Source organism: Antrostomus carolinensis, unplaced genomic scaffold, assembly GCF_000700745.2.
Source record: "Antrostomus carolinensis isolate BGI_N321 unplaced genomic scaffold, ASM70074v2 scaffold11473, whole genome shotgun sequence".
In the NCBI taxonomy this organism is placed as follows: Eukaryota; Metazoa; Chordata; class Aves; order Caprimulgiformes; family Caprimulgidae; genus Antrostomus; species Antrostomus carolinensis.
Window position 1 is genome coordinate 8,436 of NW_010307275.1, and position 13,799 is coordinate 22,234.

A 13,799-nucleotide genomic window follows, 5' to 3' on the forward strand; every position below is an offset into this window, starting at 1 on the left:
TGTAAATGTTTTTTTAATTTCAGAATCAGTGTCAACATGAGTTAATATACAGAAATAAAGTGATGGGAAGGCTATTTCAGAAAAAATCGGCTAAGCCACATTTTACAACTTCTTGGAAAAGTATCTCACTTGTGCTTTTGTATTTCTGCTCATAAGTATATGAAAGAACTGTGCTACTGCCAGGGGATTGCTGGTTTTAATTAAAAAGTTTGTGTAAAACACATTAAGTAAACCTCCCATTAGTACTTTTCAAAAGATGTAACAGTCAGAAAGCTGAGTAAATTACATGCCAAATCTATAAACTCAGTCTAGCTCTTGTTAAAAAGCTGTTTTACTGCAGATAGATATTTCCACCCAACAGATATGAAGTAAGGTGCTACACATGTGGACACATTCTGTTTACTAATCCTTAGTGATTCCCATTTTACTCAGATTATCCCATTGTTGCTCTTACCACTCTTACAGAAAAAACTTCAAGTGTTGGTTGGACCTCATCCTGTAAGTATTAAAATTTCACAGTACCTATAAAATTCAATTTCTAAATTCCACTGTAAATCTGCTTCTTCAGTCATTCAAAAATTTTAAGAGTTCCTTGGAAATTAAACTTTTTGACTGAATTTGTTTTATTCATGGACCTACCTAAAAGGATCTTTCTATCCTTCCAATCTAATTTATAAAAAAAGCCATGCTTAGAGGGAAAAAATCTTAATTGTTTAGAAGTTTGGACCTTTGTAATAAATATATACATAAAACCTGTATGTTATGGACACACCACATCCAACATGCAATTAGCAGTTTATTTACAGCATGATGAAAATTCTCATGATCTGAAAATCTGAAACAGGTTATCACTAATATTGAATGGTATGTTATTTTTTGGCAGCTTTGAGTACACATTATTATTTTTATTACTACTTTAGGGGACTCTGAGATTGGTAATATTGTCCAAAAAGATGAAAGAAAGGTGGATGAACTAGGACTTGCCAGGGAAAAGGAAGCATTTATGGTAAGATATCCAAAGGCAGAAACATATACCTGGACTATGACAGAACTGGAGGAAAGCAGATTTGTGAGTTATGAGCCTAAAAATAACTGCCATTTTTCAAATGGAAAAAGAAACTCAGAAGCCAGGCATCAGAGTGAGAAAATGAAGTACGTACTTTAGGATTTATTTGAGTTTCAATAGAAAATGTGAAGTAGCAACAACCTGTCACAAAACAATGGAAATGTGACTAAAAGTGGAAGAACAAGACAGGAAATCATCATGATCCTGCCAGGGGAAAGGAAGAAAAGCAGGTTTTATGCAAAAAATCATAGGTAATGAAAAAGTGGAAAATGCAATGAACAAGACAAAGAAGAACTGTCCAGGTAAGAAAGAGGCAGAAGAGAAGAAAGTATTTTTACCATGTAGAAAGTGAGTGCACTCACAAATTCTACAAGAAAGAGAAATTAGAGATACTAGAGCAAAGGTATGGAAAATTTACTTGTCCTGTGAAACAAGGAAGAGGATGGACAGATTTATCCTCCAGCCTCACTGAAGAGCTTTAACAAAGAGCTAAAAAACCCTGTTGTAATTCTACAGTATTTACAAATACAAAATTCTACTTCCAGCTGGCCTTGAACCCCAATCGGAATGTAAATAAATTCTTTTTTTCCATTTTGTAGATTATTCACACTGCATAACCTATGGAAGATAAGATGTGATTTTAACCCTTGATTCTTATGCCTGCCATAATTGACCAAATTCAACATTTTTAAAGGAAAAAGAATATAATTACCTTTAAGAGTATTTCTTAAAAACTTCATTATGCAGGTTCATTTGCTAGGAAAATTATGTATGAATCATCTTCAGTAACTCAATTCCTGACAAGTATACTGTAACAACAAAATATTATCAGAGGAAGCAAGTAATTTACTTAAAACGGGGAGAGGAAAAAAAATAAGTCAGTTTTGACAACTTATTTTTTTAGATTACATAGATTCATTGAACATCGTTATTTCTGATGAAATCTTATGTATTTATAACATCCATGACCTCACATATGATTTCAGGGTTTACCAATAAACTTGTAAATAAATAAGCAATCAGGAGATTTTCTAAAATATTGTTCATGTAAAGAATAGGGTTTTTTCCTTCCTTCAGACCTATATGCAGTAAAGGATAAAATTATATTAAAAATAATAGACATGATAAGCAGAGTTCAGTAAATGACAGAGAGGGAAGGAAGACTGACACCAAAACCAAGAGTTCTGCAATCTAAGATTCTCTGTCAATCAGATTTGTCAATGAAAGTTGTTCACTAAGAAACAGTGACAACAGATTCTCTTGATATACAATTTTCAGGTTTACAAAGGAAAACAAACTCTGTAAATGCTATTTTGGGGGGCGTTAATTCATGCAGCAACCCAAAGGTTAGAGAGGGAGTGGGTGTGAAGATGCAGCATTTTTCCAAACCTGAAGAAGGATACATCTGTGGTACAACAGGGAAGCATGAAGCCTAAGCAAGCTTTCATTCTCTTCAGTCGGGTACCAACACCAGAGAAGATTGTCCAGTACAGACTTCAGTGTAGGAGACAGCCATGGAAAATATACAAGGCAGTACTGACATCTAAATCTTCTCAACCTGACTGCTTTTGATGCTTCAGACAGCCAGTTCAGTCATACTCATCTGCATGAGCTGACCTAGCACCATCACACTACCATATAGACGTACCCTTTATAGACACACCCGAGCAAATGCTGGAGAGCTTCAGTGGAGGTATACTTGGAACTATTCCTTCACGTAATCAACTATTGGGTATCTGTCCTTATCTTTGAGACACTGTCATATTGAAATGTAGGACCTAAAGGTAAATGTAGGGTAACTGTGGCAATTTGATGTGAGTCATAACAGAAAAAGGTCTCAAAAAAGAACACTTGGAAAGAGACCTTCAGCTAGAGATGCCTCTTTAAGTAAGTAAGTATTTCACCAAGCAGGCATTTATAGACATTTTCAGTTTTCTGAAGAGGAAAAAAAAAAATACAAAAAAACCCCCACCAAACTTTATAAATGTAATCAATTTCAAGTTTAAAAAGTACTAGTTTACTTTCTCTTAGTCTCTGAACTATTGCTGAAATGTATTCTTAAGTTTTTTGATCAACTGATGGCTTCCACACATTTCTGAAGTACTTAATTACAAATAAGGAAAGAAAGTCCATTTCATTTGATGCCTATAAAGTTGGTGAATGATTTAAGGTGTCCATGAAAGCACTTAAAAGCTACAAACACTTCTTACCCTTCCCTTCAAAGTTCTGATGTTTAAGCACCTCAAACAAGTAACTCATCCACTGTTGAAGGTGATGAAACAGGGCTTCACTGATGTGGGAGAAAATAATGATCTCATGGTTAAGACTTTGAACTGGGAGTTATAAGATATAGTTCTTAGCCCCAATTTCCCACAGCAGTTTTATGTGACCTATGCAAGTAATTTAACTCCTTTGTGTTTCTATGCATCTGTAGAAATAGGAAAATTAGTTCTGTCTCTTGAGAATTCTTGTGAACCAGCATGTCTGAAATGATATGATACTGGGCTACCTCTGTCATACTTAACAATGACAGTAACATTCTTGGGCATTAAAATTGGTCATTTATCATGTGAAATTGTACCTGCCACATATTGAAACAATTGCCAGTCATGACTTGGGAGTTACATGGCCTAGAACCCCCTCCCCCCCATCCACCTAGGGTAGCTGCTGCTTTTAGTATTATGTTTTAAAGAAAGAGTATCAGTACCAATAGGAGAGATTCCACCACAATAGGCCAAAGAACAGTCCTTATCCTGTTGGAAGTGTTAATGTAGATTCAAGCCCTAGTTTTGCTTATGTTACTAAGTAAAAAAGAGCCAGGGAACACACATAAACACTGGGCACCCACACAGCTCTGTGTAAGGGAAAAGCTGGTTCTTTGGGTCTGAATGTAGATAAAGTAACATGATTTTATGTAGACTGCATTTTGCTTAAACAAGCATGTTAGATACACATTCTCTCTCCTTTCTTACCATCCTATAATAGTAGAAAGATAATTTAAATTTAGTAGAGAATTCCCTTCAGGAATTGAACAACATAACATAAACAGTGAAGAGAGAATTAAAACAAGAGCCTGAATGATACTGTGACAAAGGAAAGACAGGGCACAGAAATACAAAATTCCTTAAGCTAAAAAGTAAACAGCAAACCATTTTACTTGGATTCTTCCAGGATACATATATTTAAATATCGACATTAATAACATTGTAACATGAAAGTAAAAACCCAACATGAAGATAGGCTGGCTGTCAGGTCTGTGCAAATTACTGGCAACCACTGTATCCCATACAACCAGACTGGTCTGGGGTCTCTGCTGTTACTGTTGCCACTGCCTCTTTGCCTCCAACCAGCTTTGTGTCCCCTGGCACTTTCTATTTCACAGTATAGATTTAAAGTGTGACCTTTTGCATTTGAACTTCTATTCCTCGCTCTTTCATGGGTATTTACACCCAGGCCTACTCCATCAGCAAATTTCCCAGGAGAACAAACAGTTTGGCACACGCTGTTTTTCCTCTGGGAGTCCCATCAGTGGTGAATGCAGTGACAGCTGCTGCCTGAAACAGATTTCTGTGCATTTTGCTATGTAAAACCAGAAAGTGCAAACCAGAGTGGCAAGAGGTCATCTTATGGTTCTTCTTGCTCACTTACATTACTCTCAAGCACTCCCAGTGAATGAAATTCCACAGCCTCCCTAGGTAACACTGATACTACTTTATCAGAAAGCTTTTCCTTTCAGAATATTTTTGTCCACCACAAATTAGAAGCCGATTACTTTGTGCTCCACTGATGGAGCTCTTTATTAATCTTTCTGTAACAATATTTTACATATCAAGAAATTATGTCCATTCAGTCTTCCTTCTTTTCAACTCAACAAATCCAACTTTTTCAGCATTACATACCTGGAAATCATGTTTTCTAAATGATTCTGCCCTTCTCCTCCAGTTGCTTATTAAAGGTGCTCAGGACTGGACACAGTACCCCTTCAGCAGCAGGGGATACCTCTCCTGGATTGCATGATACTCCTATTAATACATCCCTCAGATTTCCTTTTCTTCCCTCTACCTTCAACAGTATCACTTATTTTGTTAGCTTAGTACTGGTTTACTAGCCAAGGTAAAACTCTGTTGTCTTCTGCAGTATTTCAGTGGCTTATACTCCATTTGATATTTGATTTCACTTTCATATGTGCAATACTTCATACTTGCCTTTACTGAATGACACCACGGTAATTTACAGTCTGCTATATATCAATTAATTCTGTCCATTGGGATAAGGCAGTTCAGGTAAAAGTAAACTTTGAAATTCCACCAATCAGGTTTCTAATAAAAATACTGAATAAAAATGGACCAAAGAGACCTCCATGTGACCCTACTTTGACATAAGATAGTTGTTAATCACTCCAAGTCTACCTTTTCAAGCAGTCTGCTTTCACTTCATTGCATGAGTTGCTTAAGCTTCCATGATAAAAGTCTTACTGAAGTCAAACATATGACATCTGCTGTTTCCATCTTCTGCAGGCCAGTTACTAAGCCAAAGGAGGAAATTAGAGCAATTTGGTAAGGATCATTCCTGAAAACTCCATATTGACTTTCATACTTGGAAGTTTAAACACCTGATGAATAATAAAAGCTTGATGAACAAAGTTCTTGCAGGTATCAAAGTAAAGATGACTCGTAATCCCCCACACCTTCCCTTTCCCCCTTCAATATGGTTCCAGGTAGTCATCTCCTGTCTTCTAATAGCTGTAAATCCATGAAACAGCTGAATCTCCTTTTCTCCAAGAACACTGATCATAGGTCATGTATTGTTTTGACTGGATCCTGAGCTTCAACAGGAAGCAGAGCTAGGCCATACTGACTTGAGCCAGTCATTGAAAGAAAACAAATATGCTTAAATTGTCCCATCTCGGTTCTGGCTTCACTACAGAATTCCAGAGTTCTCAGAAAGACTTACCCTTCCAGGTAACCTATGAATAATGGGGTTTTTTTCCATTTTTAAATGTGTATTTAAACATCTCCATGCATTACTCTCAGTGACCTGGGAAGGGGTGCCCAAGTCCTCATACTAGACTGACAGATCAATCTTACAAGACCAGTGTTAACTCCTAGATACCTGTGTGACAGCATAACTCTTGATGACTGTTGGCTCATAGTCTGTTGGCTCTGCTCTAAGCAGGGAAGAGCTTGACAACTATCTACAGTGGAGACTCTCCTCAAGGGTTGCCAGAGCTCTGATGAAGTGTGCCACTATGACTGAGCAGGTTCCACTACAGACATGTCATATATCTTTATCCTGTTCAGCAGCCTTTTCAGATAGCTTTGCTCAGCTATTAACATGATCCTGACTTCATCCTGTGAAGACAAAAACACTCCCTCTTAACATACTCGTCATGGAAGAATGGCCTAGGTATGGGAGGCTACATGAAAATTTCATTCCCTGCTTAAAATAGAATCACTTGGGAAGAGTCCTAAGTGTGGATTTCACCTGCTCTCCTGAACAATCATAGAATGTTACATCCTGAAAAGAAACATGTTCATGAATGGCAATGCTGTAAACTCCATCGGGGTTCTATCCTGCAGTCTTAGTCCTGATCGTTACCCTGTTTGTTCCCCCAATACAGAATGAACACATGAGGCTGGTGCAACAAGATAATTTTGCCAAGTGAATGTGGAGCAAACTATGGGATGGCTGAGCTTCTTTTGCTCCCACAGAAAGTCCAAAGACTGGACCTTCAGCCAAGAGAGAGGACATTCAGAAGGCTTTGTAGATAACTCTCTCATAGAGCCCTTTATACTCTTGATAAGGATCATTCCCATAGCATAGGAACATCAGTACTCTTAACAGTGACAGATATCCAGTATTCACATTGAAATAGAAAGGCTGAGTGGACTAGGATAGGTAAAGAATTTTCAATCAGATCAGAGATCAGAAAGAAATGTTATTTTTAGATATGTTACTGATAGAGCAAAAAATTCTGACAATGTGATGTAAGAAATCCCAGAAATGTGCATACTGAATTTCTGATCACAAAACTGGGAACATATTGAACAGGGATTAAGGTTAAGGACACTTTAGGAACAGAAAGCTCTGCTTCTTACATTAAAGACAAAAAATATGTATTGAAATAAATCAGGAGAGATTTATATACACAAACAAAATCAAAACAGAGAAATTAGGATTCTGTTCCCAATCATAACTCAAGACACCCACCACATATTTAAAGCACTCAGGGGAGGAATGGGCAGATGAATATGGTGCTTAATCTATCAAAACCAGGGATTTCTGGACTGTGAGGAGTAGACCTTTTACCACATTATATGTTGATACACTTTGGTGCTGTCAGTTGTCACCTGAGCATGCCACCACTGAATGTGAAAGAGAAATGCCCAGCACGTGCATCAGTCATAAGTTTTGAGATTCTGATGAGCAGAATTTCCTCCTCTTCAGTCTGAGCATGTCTCTGGGAAGTGATATGTTTGTGCATTGAAAATATGTAGAAAGAGACATCTTTTTGCATAAAATGGCTGAGTTTCACTATCATAGTCATACTCAACTTCTAAAAGTATGCCATGGATTACATGGTTCACAGCTAGACCTCAAATAGGTGCTGACAGATAAAATAAAACAAAAAACCCCTAAGGTTGTTTTTCCAGGTACTACAGAAAGACTAGAAAGGAGCTCATCATAGTAGGAGGATGAATTCCAACTACTTTATCCAACTTTTCACAGCCTGAAATGAAACCTGAGGAGAAAAAAACTGGTAAGTTTCTTCTCTCCCCACCCTCCAGAGGTTACTTAACTCCAGAGGTTACTTAAATACAGGTGATATATTTGTCTACTGTCCCTAAAAATAAAAAAATTGAAGAACTATTAAGTGGTTTATAGAACCTGAGCAAAGTGGTTTTATATGTTTTTAGAAGCCAGTCATTCAGGCAGAAGAGTCCTGGTCCATCTCAGATGAGCTATCATCACTGTCAGGTCTTTGCTAAAAGACTAGTCCAAACAAAAGTAATTTGCATTTTTTTCCGAAAGTCCAAATATTTTCAAGGATGAGAATAAAATAAGTTCCCTTCCTATACTGGAAAATAACAGAAGTGGGACTACTTCCCTGAATTTGAATTTGAAGCATAAATGGATTCTCTTGCAAATTTAGGATGAATCAACATTGTACTTTCTGCTTGGAAATAAAGTGTGCGTACTGTAAATGCAGAAAAATTAGTTCTATGGGTCCCAGTATCGCAAAGAACCTACCAGGTGCTTAAACAAATTCCTGTACACAGAGGCCTGAGAGGTGATGTGAAGACTGTGGGACAAAAAAAAAAAAAAAAAAGAAAATAAAATATAATTATTGAACACTGTAGCCATGGACTACAAAATTGAAGACTCTAGTTCATATTAGCATATAAAAGGATCTGATGAAGCTGAGATAGTTGTCATCAGATGGAGGAGAGGCAGAAGGTAGCACAGATGGTGAAAACAGAGGAAATTATTCATGGTTCCTCGTCACACCTTGAAAGGAGCTACTGAAAAGATGATGTTGAAAATTAAGACCAGAAGGCATCCACGAACAACAAAACCTTTAAACCCTCCTTTATATTCCAAAAGTGTAAATATGTCCTGAGGTTAAATAGGCTTATGGTTTGAGGATTTGTCTTTTATAGAAAATTAAAAAATCAAGATTTCTTTTTACCTTTCAGAGTAAAAATACCTGAACACCAAAGCCTGGCTCTTGAGTATTTAAACAAATGTAGAATGTCATAAATCCCGGCATACTAGATCAACACGCATGAACATGAGTCTTCAAAGTTTGTCCTCCTTCAGATTACTTCAAAGCAAAAGCTAAAATGTCCTGTACATTATCTGCAGTGCCATTCAGATCTCCAGCATCAAGCATAAATTGCAGAGGTCCATGAGGAAAAGGGTGCACTCACCCTTCCTGAGCGCAGGTCTAAAATTCTTCTAGACTCCTAACAGACCACTTACAAAGCAGATGAGCTGACAACTGTACTTATCCTATGACCAAGCTAGTTGTAAGGAAGCAGATTTTTCTCCCACTAAATAAACTTTTAAGGTTTCCCCATTGGCAGATACAAACTAATGCTTTTTTTTTTAGATATGTCCATTACTGTCCACAACAAAGACATCAGATATAATGTATTCTAAAACCAGTTTTGTGGACTGTGAATATGTATATCCTGTGAATTTTCCAGGACATGAGGATGAAGATGGAGAGAAGTGAGGAAAAAATTGATTGTAGGATCTAGACCCCACCGAGGTGGTAAAATCTTTCTGGGGTAAAAAAAAAAAAACAAACAAAACAACAAACCAAAACCAAACAAACACAAACAAATAAACAAACCAACCCAAATAAAAATCCCCATCCAAGCAAAAAACCACCACCACCACAGTAGAACAGCGTTTTCTGCCATTGCTGAAGTGGGAAAAATAGCAGTGTACAGCAGTTCTGAGGTTATGATGAAAAAGTTGAAGAGATCATTTAAGTTACGTTGTCAGCAACCAAAGCCCCAACTACCAGTCAGGTGGTGAGGCAGAACTGAAACAGTTCCAGGTATTCTACACAATGTATTCATGCACTGAACATGATAGTGGGGGCAAGACAGGATATAAGCGCGTCCAATAAAAACATAAGAACACTGGAAATCAAATATACTTAGTCCCAAACGATGGTATGTCGGAGACATTCAAAGTTAAAACCTTAACTTTTTGCCAAAAGGAGAGGACCATAAACAGGCTGCAAGGTTTACAGTCAAATAGGAAATAAAGTGTATGGAAAACAAAAATCCTGAGTGATGACAGAAAACTAACTTAACTTAGTAACCTTCAGTTTAGATTTCAGAACTTCTCATGGTTTAAATGAACATACAATAACAGGGGCCTCTGATACCAATAAAAGTTCAATCTGACTGGCAGATGAAAGTGCAGGACTCAATTCTTGACTCTCCTAGACAATACGTGTAATTCTGTATTCTATCATTGCTGAGGTGGGAAAGGATTTCTCTGCTGTCCCAAATGTTCTGCTTAACATTTTGCTGCCTCTCAAAAGTACTATGACAAATTCAGAAAGATTTGAAGGTGCAGCAGAACTGTAATATGTAAACAGACTGAAGAATATACATTGCCTTTAGTCAAGCACAAACCATCACATTATTTCAGAAGAGAGAAATATTAAAAACCAAAAAAGTTAAATCTGCTGCTTGCTTCTCTGTAGTTTAATTAGTGAGGAAAGGCAGTAAGGCATCACTGAATTTCCATTTTAGTTTTACTGTTCCCCACAGTCAGTGTTTTATGGCTATGTTTTTATTTCTTCGTTCCAGGGACACATACAAACCATTCAAACTCTGTTCTGTTGTCTTCTATCATAAGAAATCTTGGACACAAATAAAAACCTTATAATGGACCACTATTATTCCTCTACTCCCCTTTTCTTTTATAAACGACAAACACGTACTCAAGTAACGATATACAGACACCTAGTTTCCTTACAGATAATTCTGCAATCCAAGGGGACTTCTGTAAGAAGCAACGAAGATATGTAAGATCAGTACTCAGGAGACTTGAAACATGGAAGAACCCTGCACACAATGCTATGTAGGGGCAACACTAAGAATTCACGTAACAGTACGCTCTGTTGCTAGAGTCTCCTTTTTAAAAGAAAAATACACTAACTCTCAAATGCAATCTTTTGTTACATAAAACTCACACAACCTCTCATTTATTTTTTTTTCCTCCAAAAGATCAATTATTTCTTCTAAAATATTCCAAGGGGTTTTTTTTCTTCCACTTCAGAAGAGGGTGACCCTAAGATATGATAACTAAGAGAAGGAAACTGACCAACAGCATTTCCCTTAGAGGTTTATCCAGTGTCACTGGATAAACAAATCATGGTTTGGAGAAAAAAGAACAGCTTTGAATGCTTTTTAAGGCCCAAACACTTGGTGTTGCCAGTATCAGTCTTATTATGGAATTACAAACACTTATGACTGAGAAAACATTGCTAAAAAACCTGTAGCTCTGAGTCTTTCTGAAAGAGGGGGTATACATTTCTAAAACAAAACTTAACTAAAATGCTAAGCACATCACAGGAGTCAGATCTGCAAATGAAAATACAAATGTTAGACTCAAAGCTCAATAAAAGAAGAAAACCTCCTCTATCATTAGTCCTTAGCTTTACCACAAAAGAACTGAATCATTACAGTGCCAGAAGCTGTGCTAAGCTGCAATAAATACACACCTCTGTCAGAGAATTCCATGTGAAGATTTTAGCAATCATAAGCAACCTCAGATCAATGAACTAGAACAAGAAACCCACTACATTAAAAAAAATAAATAAATCAGTTTTTCATCAGCTTTAAACTGCATTTTGACTTTTATAATCTGCTTCCATTTGTTAAGCAAAGGGTGGAACATACTGCATACTCAGCTTGCATGACAGAAATCTGCAATGGAAAAGCTATCTGGATGTTAAATAGCTAAAATAATCTTTTTTTGACACTGTTTGATAGGTCTCCATGTGCCAATTAGTCTTTACAAAATTCTAGTTCTGTTGGAAACATGGTTTGATATTACTTATACTTTATATTATTAAAATTTTTGAGCATTCACTTCCCTATTTTTTTCTCCTTTTTGTTGAAATTCAGAAACTGGTGAGAATATGTCAAACTCATGTAACTGTTCTGTATTCCCACAAAGAAAGATTCTAAGTAAAATTATCCCCACTCTGCTCTTATACTGATGAAATGGGCGTTAACAGAAAGATAACCAAAATCCAGAGAATATAACCCACACGGCTCACAGAAAACACTGTGTAAGGTTAGCACAGTCTTTCCAGACTTCTCTGATTAACTGGAATTTGAATTTTGCTCCAATTTTTCTCCTCACTACAGCTATGATTTGGCACAGGAAAGACCAAAATCCTAACAGCAGGCTTTATCCTTACAGTAATCAAGCACATTGTATTTCTCTCATGTGTCTGAAATTCACTACTAGGTATTAACACTTCTATTATACCACAACTGTGCCTTTCAGTTAAGAGACCTCAAATATCCAGGTATTATTTTCTTTGGCAATTTCTTAGTAATGTTTTTAGAAATGTAAATAAACCTGTCACAGATTATAAAACTATCTATCATCAAGGCCATGGGGTGCAACGCACTGGACTAGGGATAACAGATGCTACTGGGATCCTCTGCCTGTGTGTCTCGTGGCTGTACAATGAACTTCCCATATTCTTACTGTGAGGTCCAGAAAGCTTCCCACAAGAGCTGCAAAGGTAAAAACAGGCTTCGAGGATTCTGTGGACAGAAGTGAACAACTGAACCCCAGACCACAAGAGAAAGCATCTATTTTCAGCTGTGTGTGTCACAGGAAAGCTTCCCAAAGATTATATAAAGAAAAAATAAGAGAAGAAACAAACAAACAAACAAAAAAACAACAGTATTTGGAAAAACAGATAAGCAAGCAAAGGACTGAAAACTTACTAACACCACATACATATTCTGCTGCATGGGTAAAGTAATACAGGACAATCAGATATCCCAGACTGACCAGGACAAGCACAAAATAGAAACCTTTTCCCAGAATCTCCAAGAATTTTACTAGATCATTATTTTGTTGCAAGCTTTACAAATGGGATGTAAGAATTTCCCTCTCCCCCTTCCTCATAAACTGCAACCCTGGAAAAACTGGCAGATAGCCATAAAAGTCTCACATAAATCCTGGAATGTTACTTGCATCAATTTTTTCCTTTCAAAACTGGTTTAATTTCACCCTACCATGCAAACACCCCCATGCATCAGAAAAAAGAGGACAAGCCAAACTGGGCTCTTCAGTGTCAGGTAGGCAAAAGTCATGGTTTCAAGTTCCTGTAGTGTTCAGTTGTCCAAAATTAGAGTGGATACATAAACTATCATTACAAGAGTTCTGGAAAGTGGTGAGTACCAGAAATAAGTTTGTAGTTGTCTTATTGTTTTATACTCTTCATTCATTTCCATTCTCCATGGAACTCCTGGGTTCCACGATTCCCACAAGTCACAGAGCTAACATTTAATATTTCAACACTGGAAATTGTTTATGGTTTCTTAACTCCAAGAATTGTGCAACAAACTAAGCAAGCCAGTAACCATAGCAACTGTGGTAGAGAAAAAACAAGTCACAGCTATGAAACTGCAGTGTATTTTTAATTCTTGCAAATGCTCTTCTTTCATATTCTACATGTGAAAAATTAAACGTGTACAGTAACTAAGGTGTACATGTATTATGTACTAAAAGACACTTCTTACTACTGTGCCATATTAAGTACTCCACTTCTCTCTTCTCTCCCATTTCCTCTCCCCCTTTATCAGAGTACTACACTTTCTTCTGTTTGCTTACGAAAACCTGGATAAAAAATTAGAACGTTGCTTCGGTGAAGGAGAAAAATGCACTCTGTCTAGCTATTTTTATGCAAGTAGATTCTAAGTGTCAGTTGTATTTGCTGCCCTATTAACAAATAGCTTTTGCAGCAAACTGTCCTTGAACTGGCTATGAAGCACTCAGACTTTGTTGATTTTAGGAACTTTGTTAGGAAGGTATTAAGTAACAAGCCTGTGAACACATTTGATTATATAAACTACAGCGTGCATTACTATGTAATGCAGTTACAGTAGTAAAGGAAGCAGGACTGAACCACTGATTGGAACTGAAATAATTTTAGGTACCCACATCCCATGAGAGG